Consider the following 20,638-nt stretch of genomic DNA (forward strand, 5'->3'; position numbering starts at 1 on the left):
TTTCGCCGTCTCTTGCTTGCACCACTTTCAAATCTCCTCTTCATAGTGTTCTATCTGTTCAATCTGTAGCCTATCCACACTGAAATCTTTTACTGTAAACATGTACACAAATGCTGAATGGTACACAAATGCTGAAAAGACTTAAAACAAAGGCATGCTAAATAAGAACATAAAATGAAACAGTCAGACAGGTTATTATCCTTATCACTGAATCAAAACTCAAGCATGCAAGGTATAATCATGATAAGATAAGATAATGTCAAAAAAATTCAAATGTGTGTCCTCACAAAACTCACTGTACAAGATTGTCCTCACAAATTTTCATCTTGAATCTGGGCCTATAGACTACAAAAGTCTACAATGAATCTGATGGCTAAGCTAGCATCCTAGGGCTCAACCAACCAACCAGTCACCTCTTTTAGCTACCGTATGAAGATAGCAATGAGAAAATTTCACACATAAATAATTCCTTAGGGAACTAGATGTAAAACTATAAAGACACTACAATGTAACAATCCTTTACCTTTCAACATGCACTTGGTCCAGCACCAGCCACTAGTAGTGGTTTGTTTATATAATCAGATGATCTGAGAGGACACAGTCATCACGGTCTAATCTTGTGCCATCAGAACTAATATATTTTTATTAATATTTATGAACATTTTTAACTCTTTAATATGACAAAATCTATATCAGTTAACAAAAAAAAAAGTCTTTTACCAAATCACATCTCTTAGTTGCTTAAATTTGCAGCTCTAAGTTGAGAGAGTATGTCACATTTTGGTCCAATAGGGATGCACATAAAAACAAGTTGCAAAACTTATCAAAAGCCAAAAAATTAACAAGTATCTAAATGTGAGGCCCCCTTTGAGCTTGAGGCCCAGGCCAAATGGGCCAATCCTATTTCCTCTAAAAGTGATGCTGGGTAGCTGAAAATGAATGATACAATCCAAGTGTTTGAACCACATAGTCTTAACCTTTTGTTAAGAAACTTGTGTGTATGTTCACGTTCCATGAGCTGTTGCATTTGACATTTATATAGCACTAGAAACCAGATTTTCAAAGTTATTTAGCCACCTAAAGTGTAGATAGGTACCTAGTGGGATTTTTAAAAGTGCCTAGGTGCCTAACTCTCATTGACGTTAAAAACTAGTAGATTATATATATTACAAACCTGCCAGAAATTAGTGTATAAGTGTATAGTTATGAGAGCAAACCAAATGCAGATATTTAATGTAATTCTTCTAATGCCCTTACATCAAATAATCCCATTAGACCATTTAAAAAGAAAAATCATGTTTTTAAAAGCAGCAAGAAATATAATGGTGTCATTGTAAACCCCTAAAAATTGGGGCATGAATGGTGCTACTACACTAAAATCTAATCTAATAACTGTCCCATCAATATTACTTCCTTACTGTTGTCATAACTATAAAGGGAAGGGTAACAGCTCTCCTGTATACAGTATTATAAAATCCCTCCTGGCCTGAGACTCCAAAATCCTTTTACCTGTAAGGGGTTAAGAAGCTCAAGTAACCTGGCAACCTGGCTGACACCTGACCCAAAGGACGAATAAGGGGACAAGATACTTTCAAATCCGGGGGGGGGGGGGGGGGGGAAGAGGCGGCTTTTGTTTGTGCTCTTTGTTTGGGAAGTTGTTTGCTCTTGGGACTGAGAGGGACCAGATATCAATCCAGGTTTTCCACATCTTTTTAAACAAGTCTCTCGTATTTCAAACTTGTAAGTAAACAGACAGGCAAGGCGTCTTAGTTTTACTTTGTTTATTCAACTTGTAAATGTACCTTTTACTAGAGTGTTTATCTCCGTTTGCTGTACTTTGAACCTGAGGCTAGAGGGGGGTCCTCTGAGCTCTTTAAGTTTGATTACCCTGTAAAGTTATTTTCCATACTGATTTTACAGAGATGATTTTTACCTTTTTTCTTTAATTAAAAGCCTTCTTTTTAAGAACCTGATTTATTTTTCCTTGTTTTTAGATCCAAGGGAATTGGATCTTGATCCACCAGGAGTTGGTGGGAGGAAGGAGGGGGATGATTAATTTCTCCTTGTTTTTAAGATCCAAGGGGTTTGGATCTGTATTCACCAGGGAATTGGTGAAGAGTTTCTCAAGGCTTCCCAGGGAAGGGAATTAGCTTGGGAATGGTGGCAGCGGACCAGATCTAAGCTGGTAGTTAAGCTTAGAAGTTTTCATGCAGGCCCCCACATTTGTACCCTAAAGTTCAGAGTGGGGAAGCAGCCTTGACAACTGTATTATTGTATATTTATGGAGAAAAGCTCAGAAATTCCCAATAGTCACTGGGACTGTGAACTTAATGTCTTATGAGTCTGTTAGCTCATCCCAGACCATTTTAAGGTTAAATATTTCAGCTAAGTAATTATAGCATCTTTTGTTACTGAAATGGTTCAGTTTTTTCCAGCTTGAGTAAACTAATAAATTGTATCTCATTCTGATATGCTGCTTGTCACACATTCAACACCCCTCTCCATCATACCGCTTTCTACCAGCAAGCACAGAGGTACCTGCCACTGGAACCATATCTGCTGTGATTACACCTCCAGGAAGTTTCCCTTTTGTCAGGAGTATTTGTCACTAGTCATTTATGACCAGAATTCAGCCAATTTGCAGGACCTGAGTGACTCAAAGGGGCTGGATTATACCAGAGAATCTGGTCCCATGCTTGTATTATAAGTAGAGTTGTCCGAAAAATGACAATTCTGTTTTGTTACAACATGAAAGGTTTTAAAATTTCTTCTCATTCTGCATTGGAACAAAACTACAACCTTGTGTGTGTTTTCAAGATATGAAATTGTCAAAACATTTCATTTTTTTTATTAAAAAGGTCACGTTTTCAATCTCTTTCTCTTTCTGGGAGTGACTGTGTCCACCTTGATGCTCAGAAACTTCCCATCAAAACTGAAATATCTCTGTGAAACGTTTCAATGGAAAAAAAATGTTTAGTTGAAAACTTTCCAACCAGCACTAATTTTAAGTTTGTTCATATTAATTATGGGGTATTAAGAACTATGTTGTAATTGTAGTGTGTCACTTTAATCTAAGGGGTTTCCTTGTCCTGTTTGCAGACTTAGGACTCCATAGGGAAGCATGTGATCAATGTCAATGTGCAGAAAGACAGCTTGTAGTAAGGTGGGGTGAGTCGTCTCTGTTTTAAGGAGCAGCCTGCTTTGCCTCTTTCTGGATCTGGGTTCCTGTGTGGTGGTAATGGTCTGAAATTTAAGAAATAAAGCAGTGTTACTTTGCAACCTTCCAGTGAGAGTATTGTTTTTATCTAACTTCTCTATGTGTATGCCATAAACATAATATTGAAAAAATATATATTAATGTTTTATTATATTATTATATATTACTATTACATTTATATTTTAACATTGTGTGACAGGGTCCGGCCAGATGTCTACAGGAGAGTGCAAGAAGGAAGGTATATTAGCCTCAGGATAAGCAGGTCCGTCTTCCCCTGGTAACTGAGCAGGGGTTATTCCAGGCTAATTAGGACACCTGGAGCCAATTAAGAGCCTGACAGAATGGGTTAAAAGCCTTCCCCCAGCCAGTCACTGTAGGTGATAGGGGTCTGAATGGAGGAGAGCTGACCAGGACCAGGACTTTGCAGGTATAGAGATTGGGGAGAAACCCTACCCTAAATGGGAGCTGAGGACCCTTCCAGGTCCAAAGACTTGAAGAAAAGGACCCTGCCAGAGAGGAGAGACTGAGCTGTGTGTTTGGTGTGTTGCCACCACACCCGGAAAGGCTACCAGAGACTATGGGATCTCCCTCCCTTGGCAGGAGGGTCAGGAGGAACCCTGTCCAAGCAAAGTGGGGATAATAAGCCAAGAGGCTTGGGGGAGTAACCCAGGGAAGCTAGCAGTGTTCCTGAGAATTGGCAGTATGAGGCTGCTACTTGTAGGGTCCCTGGGTTGGGGCCGAGAGTAGAGGGCAGGACTGGGTCTCTCCCTCCCCCCCTTTCCTCTCACTGGACATCCATTAAGGAGGCCAGAAGCCCCAATGAAGCAGTGACGGCCTAGCAAGCCGAGAAACAGGAGGGCTGCTTGGAGACAGAATTACAGTGGGTGGGGAAATTCTGAGAGACTAGATGCTATCCTGACCCACCGCTAGAAGGAAGCGCAGGACCCACCAAGGAGGAGAAGAAGCCCGGTTATAACTGTTAGATCAGTTTGGTTTCCAGTGGCTTGTGGTTTTTTTAGTGTGATATCTCATGGGCCAGTCTAACTGAATGCAGTTGTTTCCACTTTGACTGAGGAATATCATGCAGACCAGAGATGCTATGGTCTCACACTGTAGACATAATGACAGCAGACGCCCACAGCATTCTTCCTTTGAGTATAGGTATAGTGCCCAGGTATTTATTTCAGCACCATGTAGCAGTGTCATTCTTTTGAGAAATAAATAAGTTACTGGTAATTCTGTTTTATTTTTCTGTGGTTTGTCTGAATTTTATGTTTTAAAGTTTTGTATGGGTTTGGCTTTTTCAAATTGCACTGTTTTATTTCTATATTCTGTCCAATCTTGTTTTTTCCAACCTATCTTTCTAATATTTCTGTCTATCTGTGGGGCCCAATCCCTCCAACACATAGTAGCGATTACTGAGATGAGTATGGCAAAACAGAGTGCTGACACCAGTAATAAGAGTTTGGAGAAATGGGCCTGTACATAGTTATGCTGAGTCTCTCAAGGTTTGATGAGATCCTGCTTCTTGATCAGACTCAGTACTTCAAGAGTGGCAAATTAAATATCAGCTACTTTATATCGTTCATACAGCTACTTTGTCCTGTATGGTATTCATTAAGTAGGTTTTAAATGAAGCACCAATCAGCCTGAGAAAAGGGCTATGAATTAAACTGGCAGTTTAATTCAAAACCCATTTCTGCTGAGAGAATATACAATCATAGCTTCTTCTGAGCTCTGATAAGCACCAGAGGTTGGCTGCCGGTAAAAAATTCCCCATATATAACATAAGCAAAAAATATGTAATTATTTGGAAACGGTCCTAGAGTACACAGTTTGTGGTTCTTCTCTATAAAAGTTTACTGTGCTATTGATTTAGTAGCATACGCTGATTCAGTTGCTCCATGCTTGATGGTACTTCCTTCAATTTTTTTTTCTTATCCTACTGCATTAATATTAGCATAAAACCTAATGTATATGGCTAGCACCTGAACTAGAATATCCTATATATGGACCTTGTTTTGCTAACCATAATCATGTGCAGCAATGCTGAAACACTTAAGTAGACCCATTTAAGTAGATAGAACTACCAGCATGAGTAAATACTACACAATATAAGGGTCACATAATTTGTGCCCATGTTATTAGATATAAACCAGACTGTAATATACAGTGACTTTCCTAAAGAAATCTTAGGATCATAAACATTTTCACGATACATGGCAGAAAGCATTCAAAATAATTAATTAATTAACCTTCAAAGAGGAACAAGCATTTTCAGTTCCTCAGGCTAAAGCACTTCCCAGAGAACTTCATAAGCCAAGATTGACTCCCACAGATTCAATGGTAATAGATCTAAGCTCATGCTGTGACCACAGTATTTTTGTTAGGCTTTTTTTTTAAAGAGGTATAAAGAAGAATTATTTATTAAATGTGACATTTTTTAGATCCTCAGATATGCTCTTTCAGCTCTTGCATTCAACATAACCATAGGTCAGGATATTTTAGCAGTGATTTGTATCCTTTTCTTTTATTTTTTTTCTTGTCAGTTAGGGTTTACCATTCTGAAGGAGCCGTTTGTGCCTAAACCCACATTGATGGAAAAATTAGCAAGCTGCAATACGTTAATATATTTCAATATATCTCATTGGGATATGAAAATCATATACATTATGAAGTCATATTAAAGTCAGTCTTTTATGCAGGAGCAGTTTGGATTTTGCTTAGTGCAAAACATCTAGAACATATTCAACAAAGAAGGAGTTGTCATCGGTAAACCCAAATCTTCCACCTAATATGACTAGAAAGTAGCACAGCTAGGAGTGGGGGGGGGGAAGCATCATAAGCAAAGGCTGCTCTGAACAGTAACATTTCACAATTGACTGGCAGCTCACATATTGGTCTACATATATCAGTGTCTAGAGCATTGTGCCAGCAAAATAATGTGTGGCCACAAATGTGCAACAAAATCTTTGAGGGAGGAGCATGCAGGTTGCCTACATACATCTCAATGCAGGCCCAGAGCCCACAGCTGGTATGGTTACATGAGACACATAATAGGCTCACAATAGTATACACAAGACTTTTTTCAGGATGGGGTCCCCATCAAGCATGGGTTGTAGTTGTTTGATATCCCATATGGGTTGCATTGTGGGGTGGTAGATGACAACTAGAGATGTGCAGGGGGAGGGGGATTATTTGTGTGTTGAAGCAGGTTCTCTTGGGGTATTTGGATGGCCCATTCCATGATGCAATCTACTTCTCTGGAGTGTCCTTATTTGGTGAAGGGTGTGTGTGTGTGTGTGTGTGTGTGTGAAGGTGTATATCCTAGACTTTCTTCTCTGAGCATGTTCTGTGGTACCTGAGTGCTTGGCTGGAGATGACAGATTTCTTTTTGTGTTTGTGGTTGTTACTGGTTTTATTAATGTCGGTGTTGGTAATCTGTGGGTTTCTTGTGCTCTATGGGGACCCCATCCTAAAAGAAATCCTTCCTGACCCCCCTCTTCTGGTCTTCAAATTACCTTTCCAACCTCTCCAAGCTTATCATCCAAAGCAAGCTCCCCACAGACCAGGACACACACACACTCCCAGGAGATGCCAGACCCTGCCAAAACAACACACAAAAAACCTGCAGACATATCTCCACTGCTACAATGATCAACACCCCCCACAACACATCTTTGAAGATCCATTGATCCTACATATGCCAATCACAACATGTGGTGTTCCTCCTCCAGTGCACTAAATTCCAGTAACAACTAAGTGTGTGAAACCAGATAATCACTACACTCTCAAACGAACTTGCACAGGAAAATGATAAAAGACAAACACCCTATCACCTATGGGTGAACACTTTTCACAAAGCAATCACTCTAAATCTGGCCTCTCAGTCCTCCCCCTCAAAGGAAACCTGCCACACACTTTCAAAAGACAAGCCTGGGAGCTTAAATTAATAACTTTACTAGACACTAATAATCATGGACTTAACAGAAACACTGAATTTAGATTGTTGTAATTCGCCCTATAACCCACTAACAACCTCCTGCCCTCAAGCTGCTTTTCCTACCGCCTTTTCTTTCCCCCCATGACTGGAGTGTGTTAATGGGCCACTTCACCTTGAATGGTCCCTTGAAATATGAGTGTTTAGCATAAGCAGTTAAATCCGTTCCATTTTGTAGTTAGCTGTGGCACTCTGAATACCTTTCCCAGACCTGAAAAATAGTTCTGTGTGTCTGGAAAGCTTCTCTCTCTCTAACAGAAGTTGATCCAGTAAAAGATATTACCTCACCCATCCTGTTTCTCTAACTTTTTGGATCTGTATGACTGGTGCATGAGACACCTTGCTTTACACATGCTTCACAGAGAATGCTGGATAGTCCCCTTTTTTGTAACTAATTTGATGTGCATTTTTTTTGACAAATTCATCGTGTTTTCTTCATGCAGCCATGAGTTTCTACATTCTCTGTGGGAGATCATATGGATATGAGAGTCAACTGGAATAAATTTTCTCCGTTGTATACTTTATGTTCTGTTTAGTTCATTAATTTAAATAATTCCTTCTGTTTTCCCTTTTCCATTTTCCCATTCCCTTTTTTTTTTTTTTTTTTGGTATTTTGTAGCATACAATTTATATATTTTTTATTTTGTTTTGTTATAGGTTTTAAATGTATGTCGTGGTCCTAAATCTCCAGTAATGTGTTAAAGTAAGTCAAACATTCAATTCAAAGAGTTTAAAAATGCAATAGATTGAACAATCATCATCCTGAACACACATGCCACAGTTCTTTCTTCTTATCCATTCCTTATTTGAATATTTTGAAGTCTAAGGTGCCTGTTGGTACCTGATAAACTGTTCTTTACCATTCCAGAACTTTAATCTCTTTAGCTAGTACAGCTGGCCCTTGACTCTGAGGCATTTATCACTATTTATTATTTGAAACCCATGTATGTACATCACCAACTACAGGTAAGGATGTGCTGGCGATGTCTAATCTTACATATTGAATATTCATTGATAAAATGGTGGTGATGTGTATATCTGCCAACACTTTTATATATAATTCCTTTTATAGTCTGTTTGGCAACAACTGAAATGGGTGAGATTTTATATTCATATTTAAATAATGATTAATAAGGCAAATGTCTGTGTATAGGAACACCAGATATAAAGCAGGATGAATTAAATGTGATGTTAGACTTTTATAAAGAGTAGATGAAATTATTCTTTTCATTTATATTAGAGTTGCACCTAGAGGCTCCAGTCAAGACTGGGGCCCCAATTGTACTAGGCACTGTACAGACACACAGTCAGAGAAACTGTCTTCCAAAGAGCTTACAACTGAAATAGACAAGATAGACAAAGGGTGAGAGGGAAAACTAATGACTTGGTCATTAGCCAATCAGGTCTCCTGATTCAGTCTAGTGGCCTGTCCAACTAGTCCATGCTTCTGCCACATATTATTGCAGTTCATAAGCTGCTTCCATATATTCTGATCTGGAACCAAATCCTGCTCACCTAACTCAGGTGAATAGTCCTATTGGCCCACATTTTCAAAAATGGCTAGTAACTTTTGGGTGCCTTTTAGTTTTTGGACACCCAAATTAATACTCTAATTGTCCTGATTTTCAGAGGATAAATGTCCTTCCAAGTGTTTCAAATAGAGCACCCAATAACTGAGCCAGGCATGAGCTAGGCAAATAGGATTTGAGTAATGATTCGACAGAAGTGTCGATTGAGCTTTAAAGCAGAGGTGTTTTAACAGGAACAGTTTTGAGCAGTTTGATAATGAATGTAACAATTGTAAAAGTTTACAAAATGTTCCAAAATATTGGCCTAATCCTGCTCTTCTTAAAGTCAATGTTAAAGTTCCCATTGAGTTCAGGACTATTCTCTACTGTAGTTCCCTTCCGCTGTGTATTTTTCACAAAGTTTAACCCACTGACCTAGGTCATCCTGTGCGATTACAGTAAGGGCCAAATTCTGCCTAATGCATGCTAACTTGCTGCTGTTCATGTATTAATGGGAGTGCTGAGCATGCTCTGAAGGGCAGTTACTGTTTGATAAAATTCCATAATGCATCCTTAACTTCTTATAGATAGTAATGAACTCCCTTTTTGGAGAGGGTACTCAGGATTCATTTCAACATATGGATTATATAAAGACCTCATTTCAATTTTTATTTTTGTGTTAAACTAAGCTTCTACTCATGGCAAGAGATAGAGGGGATCTTTATCACCAATTGGAAAACTCATCAAAAATCCTGAGTTTTGCTCAGCATATCATAGCTCCCAGCTACAGCCCTTCCACAAGTTTCCCTTTGTTAAATATTTCACTGATCATCTGATTGCCCTTTATTATTGCCAAAACAGAGACTCCTCTACTTTTATATGCAACGGGGTGCTAAAAATTTAAAGGTGCCTTGTAGAAAGTGGGATGTTTATTTCCCCCACCAACCACATACTAACGCATTCTGTATGGAAGGACAGATCATTCATCTCCATCCCATGACATTGGGTCCCTCTGTCCCCAGACATGGCAGAAACCCTCAGAGTATGTCTACACTGAAATTAAAAACTCATGGCTGGCCCATACCACCTGATTTGGACTCATGGGGCTTGTGCTAAGGGGCTGTTTAGTTATGGTGTAGCTGTTCAAGCTCTGGTGTTTCTGGTACACAAAATTTAAAATGGCTACATTTAGCTGCTGTAACATGGGTTGGGTTTTTTTGGTTTTTAAGAAAAGGGGGGGGGGGAATGACCTGTTTATCCATTGCCATGCATATTTTTAGGCATTTACAGCTGTGCAAAGTGGGAAGATAATTTTACTTTAATGATTAACATAACTGTTTGCACCCATTTTACACTGATGTATATGAGCACAAAAGGTGAAGGGCAATGCACGAGGTACAAGAGGTTTTAAGGGGAACAGGTTGGAAATTTCCAATGGAACATTTTCCCATCGGAAAATGTCAATGTGTCAAAATCAAAACATTTTGTGGGAATCTGTTAAATTAATCAAATATTTTGACAGAAACACTCAAGTTTCCAAAGGAAACCTACCTGGCCTCCTGCCAGCTCCCCTGCCTGAAGAGGTGCTGCAGAGATGGGATCCTGGGAGCTTGAGCCAGGCTATCAAGGCTTCCAGGCTCTTTTCTTCTGAGTAGCCTATGCTCTGGGTAGCTTGGGGAGCATTGCCAATTTCTCTTTGAAAAAGTCAAATTGGAATGTAATTTTAAAATGAAATTTTCAGACTCCCCTGTTCTTTAGGAAATCTTGAAATTGCTAGTTTTCATTCCAACATGAGTCTTGTTTTTTAATTTGCTATTTCCCATACAATGGGAATTCTGATTTTCCAACCAGCCTTAGATTTAAGTTCCCTTTCATTGAAGCAATAAGTATGGATCATAGTCCATATCAAATCATGGTTTGATGTCCATAGTTCATTTAAACAGTCCAAATCAGCTAAACATGACCCTTTGTAAGACTTTGTGTTCTTAAAACCCTGTGACTCTTCCTCAAATTTCTACTTCTATCCAACAGATAGTCACGCCTCTTCCTTGTCAGCTTTGTCTTGGTCTTCACACAACAGAGGTGGTACCAAAGAAGATGCCTCCAGACTAAATCTGTGACTTATTTTTCCTGTTAGTATCCATCTATTACTAATATGTTATATGGTTTCTTCATTCATTTTCAGTTTTAGATCTAGCATGAAACAGTCACACTTTAAGGGTACATTTCTATGTAGTTAATGGAAGAAATAATAATTATTATTTTAATGGTTATTACACAGTTCAACAGATCAATAGATTCTTAAAACCATCCCTAACACTTTCAGCTAATATACTCCTAATCATCAATAGGACATACCACTCATGTTGTAACATGCTTAGAACATTTTGGTTGTTTATTAACCCTATAAGCTCTTTATAAATGTACCCTTATAATATAGTGTTACCTTGTTTTTCTTAGTAACTAAACTACATCTATTGTGGCCTCTGGACATAGATACAAAGAGGCTTGGGCATTTAGGGTACATATCATAGTCATCTGAACTATGATAATGTCATTAGCAATAATAAATATGTCCTTGTAGTCATTTCCCCTCCCAATCCTCTGACCAACCTCCTCCCTAATAGTCTTTTATGGAGAAGCCAGAAAAAATAGAAAAGTATCGTACAGGTCAACAATCAACCTCTGTCAATGCATTTTCATAAACTATGAATGGAGGTCTGCGTTTCTCTATCTTACAGAACTATATAGAAGCTCTTCTAATATACAGTTCTATGGAATACTGAGTTTTGGATACTCTATTGAAAAGTTTTCTTTTCATAAGGTGCATCCAGTATAATTAGTGCCTATGTTAGCATTATTAAAATCCAAGGAGATCCTTGTTAGGGTCAAGGGAATGGTTAGCAAAGGACAAAGTAAGTGTCTGTCATATCAAGAAAGGAAAACAAAAATTCTTGAAAATCATTCTCACTGAGAAATCTATCCATTACAGAGTGGGTCCCATGGATTACCATTATTGCAAGGAGGAAAGGATGAAATATCAACTAATTAGATTTTATGCAAAAGTACTTCTGACAGAATAGCCTTAGAAAAGTTCATTGTAAAAATCTCTGTAATTTTGATATTAACACTGCGTGGACAGAACAATGAAATTTCACACACTCCCTTCATTTTAGTTGCTGTTTTGTTTTGTTTTGTTTTGTTTTTTTTTGTTGTTGTTGTTTTTTGTCCTCCCATCAAAACTTAATTTTCAATTGCCATTTAGTCAATAAGGATTTGGTGGAGGACTCGGGGCATAGTGGAATACAGTTTGGTTTTTTTTTTTTGCTATTGCATTTATGGGTTATGCTAATTTCTCTGTTGCATTATGTTCCTTTGTGATATTCCTGGATGAATTGTGAGTTGAATTATTGTTAGGCCATATATAGGTATAGTTTATGTGAAATCCAAACAAATACATATTCTGAATATAATTGGGTTGCATTGAAACATTTGATTACACGATCAAGATTCAACTATAGAATACTTATGCAAAAAGCAAACCATTCCATATCTGCTGTGTTTTCTTTAAAGTGCATTGAGTGCCTACTAAAAAAGAAAAAAATCAAAATTCAAAAAACAGTTAAGGTTGCTAAGTGATAACAATGTACTTATCTATCACATAAATCCAAGCACTTAAAAACAAGGAAATGAAATGTTAAGGACATCATACATCTACACTGCCCACTTGATAAGAAAAACACAGTTTGTTTATCATCAAGTTCAGAGAGCTGCATATTTATCACAATTCAATAACCTTAGCTGACCTTTTCAATGTAATATTGGTTTTAATATCTAAATATTTTATTAAGTGATGCTAAGTGGCAAAACAAGATAGAATATATATTGACAGATATTTTTTGGTAAAGAATATATATTTATAGTTTCTTGAGAATAATGTAGCATTTGTAGTATCGAAGGAAGTGTATGGCATTGTTGATTTATGATGAAATTGTGTCTGTATATCTGCATTTGAGGCTGATCATTATGTCACTAATGTGTACTTGTATCATATTTATGATGCTTTTTTCAGATGGATTTTGTGTTCTGATTATAGTGAAAAAATATTTGTTTATGTCTGAATTAAATGTGCATTATGATTTTTTTGTGCTTTATCAGACTAATGTGTTCATATTTATCATACAGCCAGTGTAGGATTTATGAAGCCCTTAACTTTTCATTTCCTTGCTTTTAAGTTCTCTAGTTTTCTAAATGATAGATAAGACATTGTCACAACACAACCTTAACTTTTTTTTTCTGTTTTTTAAATTTTCCAAGTTTTTATTGATTGTTTAGATTTCTGTCTGTGTACAGGTAAATTAAGATACATTTTTTACAGCAAATAAATAAATAGTATACAGGGAACCATAGGTTCTAAATTAAGATGGAGAATTACTAGTCAAGCAAAGACTAGCGGGACCTCAGCATTCATATTCCTCTATTAGCTTTGAAGCTTTTTGGGGGGTAAAATAGTCAAAATTCACTGTCTATAAGAAATACAGCACCTCACTATCCCCGTTTCTTGGAGATAGAAATAATTGTTGACAAGAAGGGATTTTTTTTTTTTAATTTTGCTGCCTGGATATCATGTATGGATAGTGAGTGTGAGAGTCTGTTTATTTAATTGAATACTTCTGTATTTTAAATGAGCATCAAGGGTGCCCAGAGCTTGGTGGCTCTTCTTTCAAGTAGAGTATATACATCTCTAGCATGGATCTTGCAAAGAGCTCTACGTGGGTTCACCCCTGCACCCACTTGTTGGCTTTACATGAGCTCATTGCAGGATCAGGACCTAGATAGATTAGACTGGGATTTTCCAAGAGGACTAGGCGCCCAGCTCCTACTGAATTTCAGAAAGTTGGGCACCTACCTCCTCTAAGTGCCTTTGAAAATTCTGGTCTAAATACAACAACAAAATATAGCATCATGTTAAGGAATGTTAGACATATTGGTTATGGATTAGGCAAGCATATGCTACAATATTTTCCATGTGTAAATACACCAAAGGAAGGTGTAAATCTACAGTCTGCTGCTTTGTTTTGTCAATTACTCCTGGGATCTGATACTAGCATTTGGTGAATCACTGGTCAATTTTATTATTATTTCTCTAGAAGACATACAGTCCCTATGCTAGCTGTGAAAATTATCCTCATGATCATCCAGACTTGTGATCCATCTGCCAGAAGGGAGGGGGAAGGAAAGAGAACTGCAGCTGGGTTGTTTGGTTGGTTGGTTGGTTTTTTAAAGTCTTAAGAAGGAATGTGAAGTTAAAATAACTAAATTAGTTTTGGGATCTGAATAAATTCTAAGCACAGCATTCTCACAACAGAATATAATATACCTTGTCTATCAAATATTCCACTGATAACAGGAGAGGAAATAAATGTCAGCATGGCAATGATTCAAAATAAGCAGTTTGTGAGACAATAAAACTACAGGAATTGCTTTAAAGAAGCAGATTTCCCTGCCTACCGTTATATTAAATCATTCTCAAGCTGGTGCCTCCCCCCCGCAAAAGGCAAAGTTAATAAGTATTGTCATTCAAACTATAATTTACCTTGTCAAACTGTTTAAGTTAAATCAGGCTGTAAACCCAATCATTATGTTATCAGTTTTGACTACCTACTCCAAAATGAATCATCTTTTAGGCATTTTAACAGTGTCCTTAACACATACATTTGTGCCTTTGTGTGTGTGAAAAACAATTCCTGCTAACATATGGAGGGATACGATGATGTTTTATAAGCTGACCCTTTGCTCCCCTATGTAGGCTATTCAAATATAGGGCAGTAGAAAATCAGGTAGTTTCAATTCAAAGAATCTCTTTATCCATCAGAAGGTGGGGGTTTTATACCACAGAAGAAGGTGAAGGATTTAACTGGGTGGTGAATATTTAACTCCCTTCCTTACTTTAATATGAAGAATTCAATCTCCTATGAGTATCAACTGGAGATAAGGGACATCCATACAATCCTCTTTCCTCCACTCTGCCACCTGCTCCTCCTCAACAGTTCTAGCTGCATGCAGGGTCTTCCCAGTCCACTGCTCTCCCTAGAATGCTCCTTCAGTAGGATGAGTTTCATGGCACACAGGAGAAACCCATGTCAACTACAGCACGCTCAACCTCTTAACTCTAATCTCTCTCCCCTGACCACACACAGTACCCTATAGAGCCCATTTAACAGTTAAGATTGACAAGACTGGGCTCCTATTTAGGTTTTGTCATTCTAGTCTTGTCCCCTTTCCCACCTCTCCCTCTGACTTCCGCCTCCATGAAGAATCATGGTAATCTGTTGGTGCTATGTAAATGTTGTATCTTCAGAGTTCTACCACTGAAAACTTGAACAAGCAATTATCTGTCCATACTGCAATTAAACAAATCATTGCTAATTATATTAATTATTCTATATATTCTACAAACATGAATTTAATTCATTGCTTTCTGAGAGACCAAGCGGCTCAGGATACTTTAGAGTTTCTTTCCCCCAAAGATAGGGTTTTTTTAACAGGCTTTGGTTGTTATAGAAATTTAATTACTTACATGCTCCATCCTGCCAGACACTGAGCACTCTGGCTTTGATCCAACAAAGTCATTAAGCATATGCTTAACTTTAAGCAGGTGATTTCTTCTCTCATCTACGCTGGGACTACTCATGTGCTTAGAGTAAAGTATGTGCTTAAGTGCTAGATCTGGGCCCAAGTAGTCAACACCATAAAGGTTTAAGGGCTCTAAGCAACTGTCTTTTGTGTGCCTGTTAATGGAAGCCTCAGGTTGGTTGGAAGCTTTGGGAAGAGTATCTGGATGGCATTATGATGATATTCCTCAAAGTCTAGCCCTTATGATCTCCATTCTGTTTTTTATTATCTGTTTGTTAGGTACCAAGAGTGAGTTCAGCGCTGTACAAGACACAGGGGAAAACAAGGGATCTGGCTGATGGCCTGAGAAGGTATACAATGTGACAGACCCAGAGGAGTTTCCGTGTCACAGAATTTTCCTTTTTCTTCCAATTATTGTCTTGCTTATCTGGTGCTGGGCATAAGTTGTTGGGGTGTTTTGTTTTTGTTTTGTTTTTATTTTGTTTTAATTGAGATTGTACATTTGTGGGTTTTGCTAAAGAAATTTTGCATGTATTCAAATACACAGAGGTATTTAGATGCATTTCTACCTTCTCATTTATTTAGAATAGAAACCCCTTAACTGTTGCCTATAGCACACACAGGCTGTCTGCATTTACAGAATGCTCTGAGAATACTGCAGATATTTACCCCCTTGGCACTATGCTGATCTGCCACTTGGTTTCAGCTCAGGCCGTCAGTTTGTGAATCAATGATAATTTTATCTATAATATTTGTAGCTGTCCAGAATGCCATTAGGCCAAATTCTGATTCCCTTATGCACAGTGGGTAGTACCTTACTTTGAGCTAAATCGTGGTTTAGCAATAAGCATGAGACAGTGCACTGTTGTACTGCTCCAGGAGCACCCTAAGAAACAGATTGTGGCTCAGAGCCAGTCTACTTCCTGGCAGGGACAGTACCTTGCTGCAGCTCTATATATGGCACAGTAAACATTTCCTATTGCACTGGTTCAGCTGCCCCCTCCAACCCATATTCCCAGTACAGGGAGGTAGCAAATTTATACCTTTTCATTCCTCTGCATGGGGATGAAAGCCAGGTCACCATCTGATCATTTGCCAGTAGAACCCCCTGACATCAATGAAACTGGCTGAAGAGTAATGTACTCCTCAACACTTGTAAAGGTAACAGAATTTGACTCATTGTCTGTAGGTATCAACCTGTCATTTAAAAGCATCACAGAATAATGCAACTCTCCATGTTCCTCCTCTGTGACAACCAGCTGAATGTAACTTTTGGCTGCAACATGACTTCTTGCAGTGGATATGGCTAGCCTACTAAGCCAAAAGCTTCAGATTTCCTCTTACAGCTATTTCATCCATGGGAAACCCAAACCTGGTTCAACAAGCAAGAATACACGAGTAATACAGAACAAATGAAATGTGACACAGCGATTTCTAACTATATTATACTGTACATTATAGCCATAGAGTGCCTTATAACTTGAAATGTAAGACTCTAATACAATACTACTGGGACATGGGGCTTTTAAATAGAGAATTTTAAATTGTTTAGAACATCGAATATGTCCTCAGATGCTTGAGTGGTTGCATATCTCCCTGCACCTTTTATCCTAGACTGTGCCTGCTCTTTGTGGAGGTATGTAAGGGGGAGAGGGAACAAGGGTACCTCTCATGCAAGAGTCATGCAAAACCTCAGCGCCTGTACTTCTCTGAGCAGAGGCACCAATTCCATTTAGCACCCCAAGGGTGCATGCCATTTAAAGCTGTTGAGCAGTGTTTCCCAAACTTGGGACACCGCTTGTGTAGGGAAAGCCTACCTGTTTACCTGCCGCGTCCGCAGGTCCGGCCGATCGCTGCACCCACTGGCTGCAGTTCACTGCTCCAGGCCAATGGGAGCTGCTGGAAGTGGGGGCCAGTACGTTCCTTGGCCCACGCCGCTTCCAGCAGTTCTCATTGGCCTGGAGCAGCGAACTGCGGCCAATGGGAGCTGTGATCGGACGAGGCAGGTAAACAAACTGGCCCGGCCTGCCAGGGGCTTTCCCTACACAAGCTGCATCCCAAAGTGGGGAAACACTGCTGTTGAAGATAGGGAGGAGACAGTGCCATGATCCTGCCCCTGCTCTGCACAAGCCTGTAGAACTTAGGAGGAGCAGGCTTTGCCATACTAAAGGATGGAGCAGTATGCAACATTCCCTGTTTAGTATAGGGTGACCCAACACAGATTGCAATATTACACCCTGGAAACTCGGGAATAAGGCACTGTACAGAGAAGCCCTGTGTCTTTAAGTTTCACTGTGGCCCAAACACAAACTCAAAGGCTCATTGAAACTGCACTTCATTGTTCATGTGCATAATAATTACCCTTCGGTGTGGATCAAACCTCCAGCACTTTCTGCAGAGTTTTGTATAAAATTGTGTATATATAGATAAGAGGAAGATAAAATATAATCTATTCTGCTCCCAATCCTAAATATGTTAATAGTGTGGTTTTTGCATCAGCGTGTGAGATGTTGGTGCATAATTTGCAAATAATATATAACAGATGTCACTGAGCTGTTGCATTGCTCAAGGCTGTAACATTGTATTTTTTTTTTAATAAGGGTGTAGTGAGGAGAAAAGATCCCCATTCAGATATGAAATGTATCTCCATGTAAAGCTGAACTGCATAGACTTTAAGGCCAAAAAGGACCATCCTGATAATCTAGTCTGACCACCTGAACATTGCAGGCCACAAAAACCTTACCCCATCCACTCTTGTAATAGACCCCTAATCCCTGTCTGAGTTACTGAAGTCCTCAAATCATGATCGAAAGACTTCACATTACAGAGAATCCACCATTTACTCTAGTGTAAACCAGTAAGTGATCCATACAGAGGAATGTGGAAAAAACTGGCTGCTTGAATGCAAGTAATATACAAAATAAAAGATGAGAACAATAAATATGAATGATTTATTAATATAATTTGGGGGGGGAAGAGAAGCAGGCTGAAAAAAGTTATAAGTGGGAGCACTATTTTTCTTTTTGCAATGTTTTTGCTTGTTAAAAGCTATGAAAAATAAATGGAGACCTATTTTTTTAAAGCATTATTACTGCTTTTATAATTTTACTTGTAAACACTTAATAAATGAATGGGCTCAAAAACATAACAAAAACATATAACTTTTAAACATAAAATGGGCCACAACAATATTTGGAGTCCATCTACATTAGAAATAGATGTGCCAGACTGAACTCTTATAGGCATGGATACTAAAAGCATAGAAAAAAGGTGACCTTTTATTGGTAAATAGTATTCAGAATTCCTGGGAGAAACCAAATGTCCAAATCAAGTGATAACTTTCTCAGACAACAAAATGTTGAAGAGTTAGACAGTTCAACATTCCTGATCCAAGATAAGAGTGGAGTAATATGAAAGACCCTAGGAGAAAATCGAAAACTTCTTTGCAATATATGTGCAGACCAATTACTTTCTATATAGAGTTGAGAATGGCAGAAATGCTAGACTCTCTGGGCAAGCATCCAGCCAACTATACCAACCTCTAGAATGAGAGCTCAGCCCGTTAGGGGAAAGCGCTGGATGTAGTATATCATGACTTTAGTAAGGCTTTTGGTACTATCTCTCATGACCTTCTCATAAACAAAGTAGGGAAATACAACCTAGATGGAACTACTATAAGGTGGGTGCATAACGGATTGGAAAGTTGTTCCCAGAGAGTAGTTATCAGTGGTTCACAGTCATGCTGGAAGGGCATAACAAGGGGGATCCCACAGGGATCAGTTCTGGGTCCGGTTCTGTTCAATATCTTCATCAGTGATTAAGATAATGGCATAGAGAGTATACTTATAAAGTTTGCAGATTATACCAAGTTGGGAGGGGTTGCAAGTGCTTTGGAGGATAGGATTAAAATTCAAAATGATCTGGATAAACTGGAGAAATGGTCTGAAGTAAATAGGATGAAATTCAATAAGGACAAATGCAAAGTACTCCACTTATGAAGGAACAATCAGTTGCACACATACAAAATGGGAAATGACTGCCTAGGTAGGAGTACTGCAGAAAGGGATCTGGGAATTATAGTGGATCACAAGCTAAATATGAGTCAACAGTGTAATGCTGTTGCAAAAAAAGCAAACATCATTCTGGGATGTATTAGCAGGAGTATTGTAAGCAAGACATAAGAAGTAATTCTTCTGCTCTACTCTGTGCTGATTAGGCCTCAACTGGAGTATTGTGTCCAGTTCTGGGCACCACATTTCAGGAAAAATGTGGACAAATTGGAGAAAGTCCAGAGAAGAGCAACAAAAATGATTAAAGATCTAGAAAACATGACCTACGAGAGAAGATTGGGAAAAAAAATTGGTTTGTTTAGTCTGGAGAAGAGAAGACTGAGGGGGGACACGATAACAGTTTCAAGTACATAACCGGGGTCACTGGGAGCTGCAAGCTGCTGTACCTGCAGACGCTCAGGGAAACAAAGCATCTCATGGCTTGCCAGGGGCTTTCCCTGAACAAGCTGCGAACCAAGTTTGGAAACCCCTGGTCTAGATAATACTTAGTCCTGCCTTGAGTGCAGGGGACTGGACTAGATGACCTCTTGAAGTCCCTTCCAGTTCTGTGATTCTATGATTGTCCTTTCTCACATCAAAAGCAAAACATAAATATGTTCTTCCTCAAAAGGAAATAATCAAATCCAGTCACTGTTTTCCCCCACACAATGTAATGGCATAACCTTATAGACTTGAGGGTACATTGTGGTTTCCTGACAACAATAGGTGATTGGTGGAATGGCAGCAATCAGTTGTGTGTTGTACCCTTAACTCTGCATCATGCCCCATAAAAACTGTAATCCAGATGCCAAAGAACCAAATCTCCCTAGTATTAGCTCCTGTGGCCTGACTATAGTTTCAGGTGGAACATCCCATTTAAAAAAAAAGTGTAGAGCAGTGTGGTCTAATGGCTAGGACAGTGAAATGGGAGACACGAGACACAGGTTTTATTCCATGCTCTGCCACTGATCTGCTGAGGCGTGTAACTTCACATCTCTGTGTCTCTGTTTCCCCTCCCACTATTTGTCTGTCTAGTCTATTCCGGTCATAAGATGTTCAAGGTAAGGACAACGTCTTACTATGTGTTTGTGCAGTGCCTATCATAATAGTGCCCCAAAGAAGGTATATTGTTCAAGGGAGAATAACTGACACATGACATCCCAGAGGTGGCTGTATTTCAGTAGTAGGTAAAGATTTCAATCCACTTCAGGGTTAGAGCTGATCATGG

This window comes from Trachemys scripta, chromosome 8 (genome assembly GCF_013100865.1).
Source record: "Trachemys scripta elegans isolate TJP31775 chromosome 8, CAS_Tse_1.0, whole genome shotgun sequence".
NCBI classification, from domain to species: domain Eukaryota; kingdom Metazoa; phylum Chordata; order Testudines; family Emydidae; genus Trachemys; species Trachemys scripta.